Source organism: Artibeus jamaicensis, unplaced genomic scaffold, assembly GCF_021234435.1.
Source record: "Artibeus jamaicensis isolate MK-2021 breed Jamaican fruit bat unplaced genomic scaffold, CSHL_Jam_final contig_685, whole genome shotgun sequence".
Classification (NCBI taxonomy): domain Eukaryota; kingdom Metazoa; phylum Chordata; class Mammalia; order Chiroptera; family Phyllostomidae; genus Artibeus; species Artibeus jamaicensis.
In genome coordinates, this window is record NW_026521924.1 from 25,792,889 (window position 1) to 25,804,718 (window position 11,830).

Here is an 11,830-nt window from a genome sequence, read left to right on the forward strand (position 1 = left end):
GAATACGGATTTAGGAACACGCACTCACGACCAGCTTGGTCTTGATTTGTCCAGGACTTCCCCAGCTTTGATAACTGAGTGGTCTCCCTTCCTGGTCACCCCTCAGTCCCAGGCAAACCAGGATGGCTGGTCACCCTAGATGTAGATAAACTGATATGACCTTTTAACCTTCGAAGTCTGCACTATTGTGAACCCTCCTCAGCAGGCAACTAGAGGAAAATGCTGTCCTATGGCCACTGTTGGGGACCCACGGACTGACTGTTCATGGGAAGGTGGGAGGTAAGTGGTTATAACCCAGTAGTTAAGTGCTTAGACTCTTGTGCCTGAAAGACCAGGGTTCAAATCCTATGCTGTCGATTCTTAGTACCAGTTCTTGGATTCCTTGCTTAAGCAGCTGTGACCCTCAATATCCTCACTGTAAAAGGGCTGCAATAAACCTATTGCAAGAGTAAACTAAGTGAGCACAGGGCATGTGCTGGGCATGGTGCGTGGCACACCATTAGCATCAAATAAATGCTAGCTGTTGTGATTTCGGGCACAAACCACAGGCAAAAAAAAAAAAAGCAAATGTGCTAATAATATCCAGAGGAGGAAGTGGAAAAATGTATGCTTGAACTCTAGTAACTCTCACTCTTCCTGGAGCCTGGCACCGGCAGGAAATCTGGTGGGCGTTAGTGCTCTTTCCTCTTATTAACTGCAGTGTGAGCTCCCTCTTTGTGTCCTTGTTACCTCCTATAAGGTCTTATCCCTTGCAACCTACTGTCCCCACAGCAACACCAGTGAGCTTGAAATGTGACTTCGTCACCTTGGGCGTGTGGTTTCACCTCTCTGGGCCTTGGTTTCCTCATTTGGATTGCTTGTGGGGATTAAATGAGTTAAGGCATTTAAAGGGCTTACTAAGCAACTAGCGTTTAGTTCGGGCCCACAAAATGTTAGCTACAATCATCGGCATCATCAGCCATCGTCCACCCGATGGCTTTCCATCGCACCAAAATAGATTCCTGCTTCCCTGCCCTGATGTCCCAGCCTGTGAAAGGGCCTACCCTGTCTTGTCTTGCACCACCATCCCCCTTTGTCATTCTGCTCCAGCCACACTGGCCTTTTGGTTCCTTGAACATGCAAATTATATTCTCCTTGCTCAGAGCCTTTGCCCTTGCTGTTCCCACTGGTTAGGATGCTTTTCCACTTGATCATTCCACAGCTGGTTCCTTGTTCTTTTGGTCTCAGCTTACATGGCATTTCTTCAGAGAGGCCTTCCCTGGCTACCCAGCAGTCACCCTTAATCACATCAGCTTGGTTTGTTTTCTTTGTAGATCCGATTTGGATTTAATGTCGGTTTATTATGTTGCTGGTTCGTGGGGACGTGGGGAGCTGGGACGTGACTCACCATTTATTCCTGGTATCTAGAAAAGTGTCTGGCATAGAGTAGGTACTGAGTAAACATTTGTGGCGTGACTGAACTGCTTTGGAGTCCTCCAATGTCCCTGGGAGGAGATGACACCTACGCCAGCCTGGGATTCTTTTTCAACTCCTGCACCTCGCCAGTCTCAGGCCAGCTGCTTTTAAACACAGGCCTGGCCTGGGCTGGAAAACAATAAGGTACAGTCGCTGGCCTTGATTCCAGGGACTTGCCCACTCCACCTGCCTCTCTCCCTCACATGGGTTTCTCCTTTTTTCCAAAACTTGGCTTGAGGGATGGAGAGATTAGAATCCCAAATCCCTTCCCACTTTTACTCCTGGCTTTGAAGAGGGAAGGGAGACTTTCCAGCACTCAAAGGACAAGAAAGAAACGCTTCTTCCGCCTCTGTCGTGGGGCCAGCACAGAAATATTGCAAAGACAAAAAAGAAAACAAACCCCACGAAAACCAATAAACGAACTGCCACCAACGAGAAAACCACCACCACCAAAAAAACAGGATAGCGCCCTGGCTTGTGTGGCTCAGTGGACTGAACACTGGACTGCGAGCTAAAGGGTCATAGGTTCGATTCCTAGTCAGGCCACAGGCCTGGGTTGCGGGCTTGGTCCCCATTAGGGGGCGTGCAAGAGGCAACCACACATTGATGTTTCTCTTTCTCCCTCTCTTCCCCTCTGTCTAAAAATAAATAAAAATCTTAAAAACAAAGACAAAAAACAGGATAGCAAAGCAGCTGGGTACTTTGGAATCAGACAGACTTGGTTCGAGTCCTGCTTCTGCCTCTTTCTAGAGCAGAGATCAGTAAACTCTTCCCATAAAGGGCCAGACGGCACATACTCTAGGTTTCGCAGGCCCTCCAGTCTCTGTCACAGCCGTTCGACTCCACCAGGGTGGCGAGGAAGCAGCTATAAACAGTATTTCACTGAACGGGCTGATTGCTGGATTCAGCCCACGGGCTGCAGTTCTAGAGTAAATGAAGAAGTAAGTCTCTTTATGAGCTTCAGGTCCCACATTTGTAAATGGGGATGATCTAGTACCTGCCGACCTCTCTGGGTGGCAGGGGTATTTTTATTTTATTTTATTTATTTATCTTTAGAAGGGAAGGGAAGGAGAGGAGAGAAATATCAATGTATGGTTGCTTCTGGTGCATCCCCTGCTGGGAACTGGCCCCTGCTGGGAACTGGCCTGCAACCCAGGCATGTGCCCTGCTGGGGAATCGAACAGCGATCTTTTGGTTTGCAGGCCCATGCTCAATCCACTGAGCTACATCAGCCAGGGCTGTGGCAGGGGTATTTTAATGTAATGAAGTAGATAAAGTGCTGAACCCAGTACTTGGCACACTAAATGGCTCAATAAGCTCAATAAATATCTCTGGTTATTAGTATTAACTAGTTAATTTTAACAACAAAAACTTTACGGCCCTGACTGGTGTAGCTCAGTTGGTTGGGCATCATCCTGCAAAACAAAAGGTGACTGGTTCGATTCTGGGTCAGGGCACATGCCTGGGTTGTGGGCCAGTGCCCAGTTGGGGTGTGTGTGAGAGGCAACCAATCAATATTTCTCTCACACACAGATGTTTCTCTCCCTCTCTTTCTCCTCCCTTCCACTCTCTCTAAGAATAAATAATAAATAAAATCTTTTAAAAACTTTACAAATATTAATTCAGTTAAGCTTTATAACATCCTATAAGATAGGTATCATCATCCCATTTTACAGACCAGAAAACTGAGGCCCAGAGAGGTTAATTAACCCTGCAGAGGTCATGGCCAATCTGAGAGATACAAACTCTTTTCTTAAATATTGTTCCATGTATCCGATGCACAGGTTCAAGTTCACGACTAGCTGTGCATTGTACATGACTAATGTTAAGCCATTACGGTTAAGTCAAGTCAGTCTGGCTCCCGAGTCCATGCTCCTAACCACTGCGCTCTATCGTCCTTCTGGGTCAGTGACCCCATGTGATCCTCACGGCAATCCTGTGAGATAGCTCTTATGGCCCCTGTTGTGCAGATTGGGAAACTGAGATACAGCGAGGGAAGTAACCGGCCCAAGTAAGTAAACAGGCTCCGCTGGTCACAGGACACCAAGCTGGATTTCTGCCTAAGATGTCAACATGCGTAGCCTGGTTCCTCACTCCCTCTCCCTGTCTCCAGCTGTGTTTACTTTGGATCCCTGAACGGCTTGGAGAAGCTGCATCAATCTGTCTCCTCTTGACCATCGCCCCACCCCAGTGCCCACCCAAGCTACCCCTCAAGAAGTGACCCTCCACCCTCTCACTCTCCCTGAGGCTGTGTATGTGCCCGTGTTGGTCAGCACGGGTAAGCTGGGAACGGGCGAGAAGGGACCCAGCCGGAATGAGGGGAGGAGTGTGTGTGTGATGGGGGGGCAGATGTCAGACCAGGAGACCTTGCTTGTGTCTCCCAAACAGATGGAAAGACCTCCTGCTTCCAGAAAGCAGCTGGACCAAACCGGGCCAGACGTTTATCAAACGGGAGGGATGGGAAATGAAGGAAGGGCTGGGCTTTCTAAGTTCAGCAGGGAGCTGTTGACTTCTTTCTGTGGTTCTAAACCTTGGAGACCTGCTAATTTTGTTTCTCCTCCTCTTTCCCATTTCTTCCTTGCAGACCAGTTCCTTTTTCTATTGAAAGAGACAGCCACCTGGTCCCCAAAGGCCCTTTCGAGTCTGAAACTCAAGAACCTGAATGCTTCTCGCAGGGCCTTGAGTCGCTTTCTCTTGTGTTCTTTTCAAGCGGCCCCTGGCACCTGCACCGCTCAGCTCAGGTGTTGGCCTCCAGCAGCTCCCCGGTCTCTCTGATTTCTTTCTCCTTTGTTTTCTTCCTGCTCTGCTCTCCTTCCCAGTTTCTATGCCCCTTGCAGCCTGCTTGCAGGCTCCGACGCGTGGGGCCTCTTTCTTAAGGTCCTCTAAGCCTCCTGTCCTGTGTTTGTGAGTCAGTCACTCAGCACGGGGAAGGGGTGGATGATCTGTAGCAGTGCTATCAGGATGTTCATCAGCCAGTAATAAAATTTCAAAGTAATGAGAAGCGAGGGGGCAACAAGAGGGAGCGACTTTTCCTTTTGATGATAGGGATGGGCCGCCATCTTCAGCCTAAGCTTGTCCCTTAACTTGGCAGGGGCTTCCTCAAGGTTGCCAGAAGCACCCAACACATTCCCCCTTGAATTTTTTTTTCAAGATGCTCTAATATTGCATAAATGCTGACATAAACAGGCTTTGATCTGACAGGGGTTGCCACCCCCCCCAGCCAGGAACCATGAGGACATCAGAGCTTTCCAGCTTCCCCCACTCTCTCCACCCGGCTGGACCCACAGTTTATCACCCCTTGCCCCCATTCTGCACCCCCACCCCCGCACCCATCCCAGGTAATAAATTCTGCTCCTCTGGGTGGTCTCCATCTCCCATCACGGCACCGTCCTTCACCCAGATGCTCAAGTCAAAACCGTAGGAGTCAGGCTTGAATCCTTTTTTCTCTCTACACCATTTCAATGAATAATTGTGTCCCCAACTCCAAAAGCTATCTCACATCTATACCGTCTCCTCTCCATCTGCAACAACACTAGTCCAAGCCATTTTCATTTTTTACCTGGACAACTTGCCTTATCTCCCTGTCTCACTATTGTCCCTCTAGATTTAGTCTTCCTGCACCAACAAAAGTTGTCTTTAAAAACAGAAATCAGCCCCAGCTGGCTGGTGTGGCTCAGTGGATTGAGCACCAGCCTGCGAACCAAAAGGTCGCTGGTTCAATTCCCAGTCAAGGCACATTCCTGGGCTATGGGCCGGATCACCAGCTGGGGGCATGGGAGAGGTAGCCGGTCAATGTAGCTCTCACACTGGTGTTTCTCTCCCTCTCTTTCTCCCTCTCTTTATAAATAAATAAATAAATAAACACATAAATAAATAAATAAAATCTTTAAAAAATAAAAAGAGAAACCATAGTATTTTACTACCTTGCTCGAAACCCTCCACTTGCCCCTCTTCCCCACTGCACACAAAATAAAACCTGGGCTCTGGCCGTGACCCCCCCAAAGGGTCTCACTCTTTCCTCTTTACCACTCCATCTGCTCCCACTGTTCGGAAAACGCCAAACTGGCTCAGCCTCGAGCTTTCCATGAACTCTTCCCTCTACCAGCTACGTGTTGGCACGGAGACCCTGGCATAGGTAGCCTCCTCCAGTCACTCAGGTCTCTGCTCAGACGTCACCCCCACCGACAGGCCCCATCGTTACCTGCCATGCTGTTTAATTCTGTGCTGTTTCTTCCAGGAGACTTCAAGCTCCATGAGGGTGGGAGCCTGACACCTACTCATGGCTGTATCCCCAGTGCCCAGCACAGGGTCTGGTACCTGGGGCGTGGGTGGTTATTATGAACTGCAGACCCTTTGAAAAGAAGAGATTGTACCCCAGACTGCGTGACTCTGGCCAGATTATCCCGCTGAGCCACTAAGCTCCCTAGAATTCCTGCCGACTCCACTCAATTCCTTGCATTTCTGCGGGTTTGTCTGCAGCTGGTCTGCAGCTGGACTGCAGCTGGTCTGCAGCTGGTCTGCAGCTGATCTGCAGCTGGTCTGCAGCTGGTCTGCAGCCGGGGGTGTCGTGCTGTCCTAATCTCTTCGAAGCCCGAACAGTCTGAAGGGCATGAGAGTGCGGGGTACCCCAACCCCTCAGGGTCTCAGCTGGCTGCAATCCCGGGCCCTTCCCACCTCACTCCCAACAGGACCATCTGCCCTGGGACTGTACATGTCCCTTCTTGGGGGGCATCTGGTTTCCTGGACTCCAAGCCCACAACCTCCCCCAGTGTGTGAGAGGCCCCTGGCCAGCGTGAGCTCCCTCTCGGTGCCCAGGAGAACAGAAATCAGACCTAAAATCAGGGCTCTCAACCCTTCTGCACATGAGCAGCTTTTAAAGACAAAGGTGTTTGGCTTTGTTTTGTTCTGTTTTAAATACCTGTGCCTGGGCCCCAAACCCCATGATTCTGGTTTAATTGCTTTGGGATGGAGCCTGGGCATCAGTGGGAGATTTTTACAGAGTTCCTCAGCAGAATGTAATTTTAAAAAACTGACAATAACAAGTGTTGGCAAGGACCCTCATACTTTACTGCTAGGAATGTTAAAATGGTGCAATGGCTTTGGAAAACATCTGGCAGTTCCTTATAAAGTTAAACATAAATTTATTCTACAGCGATTCCACTCCGAGGTCCTTATAAGGAGGCCTGTATCGTCCATCCAACAAAAAGGAAAATGTACCCACGCAGAGACACTTGTGTGCTAAAGTTCATAGCAGCTTTATTCATAATAGCTCAAAAGTGCAAACAACCCAAATGTCCATTAGCTGCTAAACAGAAAAACAAAATGTGGTATATCTGTGCAATGGATACTGTCCAGCTCAGCTGGAGAATGAAGAAGAATGAACTCCTGACACCTGCTATATACAACATGTATGAATCTCAAATACACTACGCAGAAATAAAAGAAGTGAAACATAAAGGCTACGTTTTGTATGATCTCATTCATATGAAAGGTCCAAAAAAGGCAACTCTATAAAGAAGAAAGCATAAGCACAGGTCTGCGAACCAGAGAATCACAGTTCAATTCCCAGTCAGGGCACATGCCTGGGTTGCAGGCCAGTTCCCAGCAGGGGATGCATGAAAGGCAACCATACATTGATGTTTCTCTCCTTCTCTCCTTCCCCTCTAAAAATAAATAAATAAAATCTAAAAAAAAAAAAAAGAAGAAAGCAGATCGGTGGTCAACCTGGGACCAGGAGATGCAGAGAGAGAGGGTGACAGAATTGTGGTGATGGTTGTACAAAGGTGTAAATTTACTCAAAACCATTGCACTGTCTATTTGAAACTGGTGAATCTAGTGGTGTGGGAATTATACGCCAATAAAGCTGTTAAAAAGGTTTCTCCTGGCCAGGGTTGAGATCTCTGGGTTCGAAGCCAAGTGTCCTAGGAACCCCTCAGCTGGGACCCAGGCTCAGTTGGTACCCTCCCTCCCAACCCCCACTACAGCTCTGGGCCAAAATTTCCTCCGATCTTAGAATTTCAGGAAGCTGCCAGCTGTCGCCCTTGGCTTCTTGTTTGGAGAAGTCTTAGATTTAATTCTGCTGCCTCAGCTCGTATGGGTATAAACATCCTGGCTCCTGGCCACTCTGCCCAAAATAGAAAAGTGGGCATCAGAGGGAATGGGTGGGATGATGGCCAGGACCACCAGAGGTGCCCCCACCCCTCCCCTGGGCTGTCCCAAACAGCCTGTTAGGGAGGCTGAGCGCTAACCCAGAACAGAGCCTGACTTGGGGCTCCAAGGCTCTGGTTCGCCCTGCCCCTGCCCCGGTACCTGGTAGTGCTCAGGCTGACTCATGCTTTCAACATACTGTGCCCTTTGGCAACCCCAGGCCCTAGTGCGGGCTGCATGCTTCCCCTTCCTTGCCCACCTGGAAAATCCTATTCTTCCTGCAAGATTCAGCTCACAGTCATCTCTTCTGAAGGCTTCTAGTTTGCATGCCCACCCCCTGGACATCCCAAAAGAGCCCTTACCTCCCTGCAGCTGAGGGTTTATTTATGGTCTGCCTCTCCCAAGCCTCTGTGGGCTCCCTGGGGGTAAAGAGCCTGCCTTATTTAGTGCTGGTTCTCTGGTCCGAGGGCCATGCTGAGTGAGGAAATGAAAGGGAGCGTGACACCACATCAGACACTGACAGCAGGGACGGGAAGGCCAGACACGCCATTCCCCTCATCTATTCCTGGCCTAAATGGCTTCTCTTATGTGGCCCCGGAATGGCCAGAGAGCCACTCCCTGTGGAAACCACAGTTTGGGGTGAAGCCTCCCTTTCGCAGCCTGCTTGCCTCAGAAACTGCCATAGTGTTATTTAAACTGCGGAATGGGGCCTATGGTTGGTAGCTCAGACCCAGCCTGGGTGGGGGCAGCCTGGAACAGGGTCATGCTGGAGCCTCCCTTCCCAAACCACCAGGGCCTCGGGGCTTGAAATGTGTGGCTCCCTCTCAGCAGCTTCTTACTGTAGAAGAAATTAATAAGGAGGTTAAGGTATATGGCAACCTCTGCCTGTGTGTTTATGCTTCTGCTTTGTCCTGCATTGAGCCCAGGTCCTCAGAGGCCCTGACAGCAGGCTCCCAGCCAGGACTGGCTATTGCTGGAGAAGCCCCACTTATCCTAATCATCTCTCCCAACGCAGTCCTGCCGTCCAGAGAGGTTTCTTAGTCCAGAAAAGTCGGCAGAGAGCTTAAAAGCCCCAGGATTTTTGCTTGACCTGTTCATCCCCTTCTTGGGAGTAGAGGATATTGGGCTGCTGGCAGGGACTCGGCCACAGTGGGTGGCTTGTGCTTTTCTTGGCCCCCCAAAGGGCACTGCCTTGGTGCTTCCATCACAGAAACTAGAGCCTGGAATAGAAACACGGACACCTGAAAAAGTCACCCAGACTTCAGTCCAGTGCACTCTGTCTACAGTCAACAAATACAGTATTTAGTGTGTTGGGCACAGGGCCACAGGGGAGAACAGCCTTGGCCCTGCACTCAAGCAGTCACAGCTTAGTGAATGAAAAGAATGAAGACACTGAGCATGGGCCCACATGGAAATACAGAAGAGGGGATATGACCTGGCCTGGGGGCAGGTGAGTTCAGGGAAGGCTGCCTGGTAGAGGTGACATCTAAGCTAAAACTTGAAGGCCGAATTAGGCAAAGTGGAAAGAGTGAGGGTAAATAGCATATGCAGAGACCAGGATCAAGAGACAACCTGGTACACTTAGGTAGTTCGAGATGGCTGGGACTGGATGGAGATGGTTTGAAGCTCCAGGTTGTGAGAAACACAAATGAGTGTCAAACGCTTGGCTCAGCCCATCACAAATGCTCTGCCATGGTTCTGCTCATTGTGAATCAGACTGAGGGTTTGGGACTTATCCTGCAGACGATGAGACATTCAAGATTTATAAGCCCAGGGTTACTCTGTCTGATTTGCAAAACAAGCAGACGTAAAGGGAGCCCGGTGACTGATGGATGGATTACAGACTAGGAGACAAGCAAGGCTGGGGGACTGGAAGACCAGCTGGAGACTACTATAATAATTCAGAAAAAAAGTGGGGGTAGGGATCTTGAACTATCCCCCAACAGCAGAGTAGATAGACATTGGAAGGCGGAATACGACTATGAAAATGAATTGCAGATACCCGCGACAGCGGAGATGGGTTTGCAAGTGTGATGTTGAGCAAAAGAAAACACAAATTAGGGCTGTATAATTCCATTTATATCAAGTTAAAGAACAGGCAAAACAAAACTGCAGTGTTTAGGGATGCATGCTTAGGTGGTGAGCTATAAAAGCAAGGAAACAATGATCACAATAGTGGGGAGAGTGCTTACCCCATTGGGGAATTCTGCTTGACAATAACTTGAGCTGAATGGTTTTTTATTCAGGTGTTTTTCTTAGAAGGGAAGGGGGAAGAGAAACATCCATGTGTGGTTGCCTTTCATGCACTCCCTAGTGGAGACCTATGACCCAGGCACGTGCCCTGACTGGGAATATAAACCTGGACCCTTTAGTTTACAGGTTGGCACTCAATCCATAGCAGCCAGGGCCAAAGCAGTGCTTTTACATTTCTGTTTTGTGCACATTTCTGTATGTGTGCTATCCTAACAAAAAGTTTTAAAATAATGGGGCTTGCTTTAAGGTAGTGGAAACAAGGATGGAGAGGTTTTTACTGTACGTGGCAAGTGAGACAAAGGTTTGGACCCAGTCTGATGAGAAACCTGTTATTTATTTTTTAAAAGATTTTATTTATTTTTAGAGAGGGGAAGGAAAGAGGAGAGAAACATCAATGTGTGGTTGCCTCTCGCATGTCCCCTTCCGGGACCAGGCCTACAACCCAGGCACGTGTCCTGAATTGAACCGGCAACCCTTTGGTTCGAAGGCCCACACTCAAGCCACTGAGCTATACCAGCCAGGGCCTACTTTTTAACTGATTAGAGAGAATAGAGAAAGGGTAGTGGTGAGAGACATAGCTTTGTTGTTCCTCTTGTTCATTTATTGGTTGTTTTTTGTATGTGCTCTGACAAGGGAAGGAACCTGCAACCTTGGCCTATAGGGATGATGCTCTGAGCTAGCCCTTCAGGGTGAAATCAAGTTATTCTTAAAATTGAGGTAACATTGGTAAATATACTAGTTTCAGATGTACAAAAGTAATTCAAGCTTTGTATACATTACAAACTGATCACCAGTGTCTAGTTACTATTCAACACCAGCAATTGACTGCCTTTACCCACTTTGCCCCTACCAAACTGTTGTGTCTTCTTAAAAGACTCTACAAGTGGAATCATATGGTATTTATCTTTCTCTTATTTAGCATAATATCCTCAAGGTTCATCCATGTTGCAAATGGCAGAATTTCCTTTTTAATGGTGTAGTTATTTCAGTATGTATACCTGTATCACATCTTTACCCATTCGACCATTGATGGACATTTAGGTTGTTACCACACCTTTATGCTACAGCATTATGCTATTATACATAATGCTGCAATAAACATAATCATAGGGGTGCATACCTTCCCAGATTAGTGTTTTCTTCAGATCGGTATCTAGAAGTGGAACACCTGGATCATATGGTAGTTCTGTACCCTTTTCCATCGTGGCTGCACTGATTTATGCTCCCAGCAACAAGTGTAGAGGGTTCCCTTTTCTCCTCAACCTTACCAACAAGTTACTCATTTATTTTATCAGATAGAGAACTTCAGCCCTGACTGGTGTGTCTCAGGGGATTGAGCATTGGCCTGGGAACCAAAGAGTCACCGGTTCAATTTCCAGTCAGGGCATGTGCCTGGGTTGCAGGCCAGGTCCCCAGTGGAGGGCAGTGTGCAAGAGGCAAGCACACACTGATGTTTCTTTCTCCTTCCTTTTCCCTCTCTAAAAGAAAATACAATCTTAAAAAGAATAGAGGACTCTATTCTTAATTACTATTCACAGTACTGCCTCCAGTTTTGACCCTGCCAGCACCACCAAGCTCCATGGGGACAAGCACCATGGACACAAGAAGCCACCAAGGTGGGGTATCGGCAGCCTCTGGCTCCACATGGGAAGCTCATAGAACAGTAGGTGTCAACTCTTTCTCTCCAGCTACCCTTAGCAAGCTCGCTCACTTGGGAACCCGGAAGAAGGTGGAGCTAGTGAGTCTCTGGGCCTCTACATGGAGTTAGGTAGGCATGGGATCAACTGCTAGTCTGCTAGACCGACTTTTGTGGTTGGTTTGAGGTCTCAGTGAGGATTTGCACTGTAACTAGTGGCCATAGATGTCAGTGTTGGAAAGCCCCTCAGATGCATTGTCTATAATTTCCCAACTTTGTCCAAAATCATCTTTGTTTCTTGAATGTATGATGTTTGTACTTAAAATTTGCCAGCTGAAC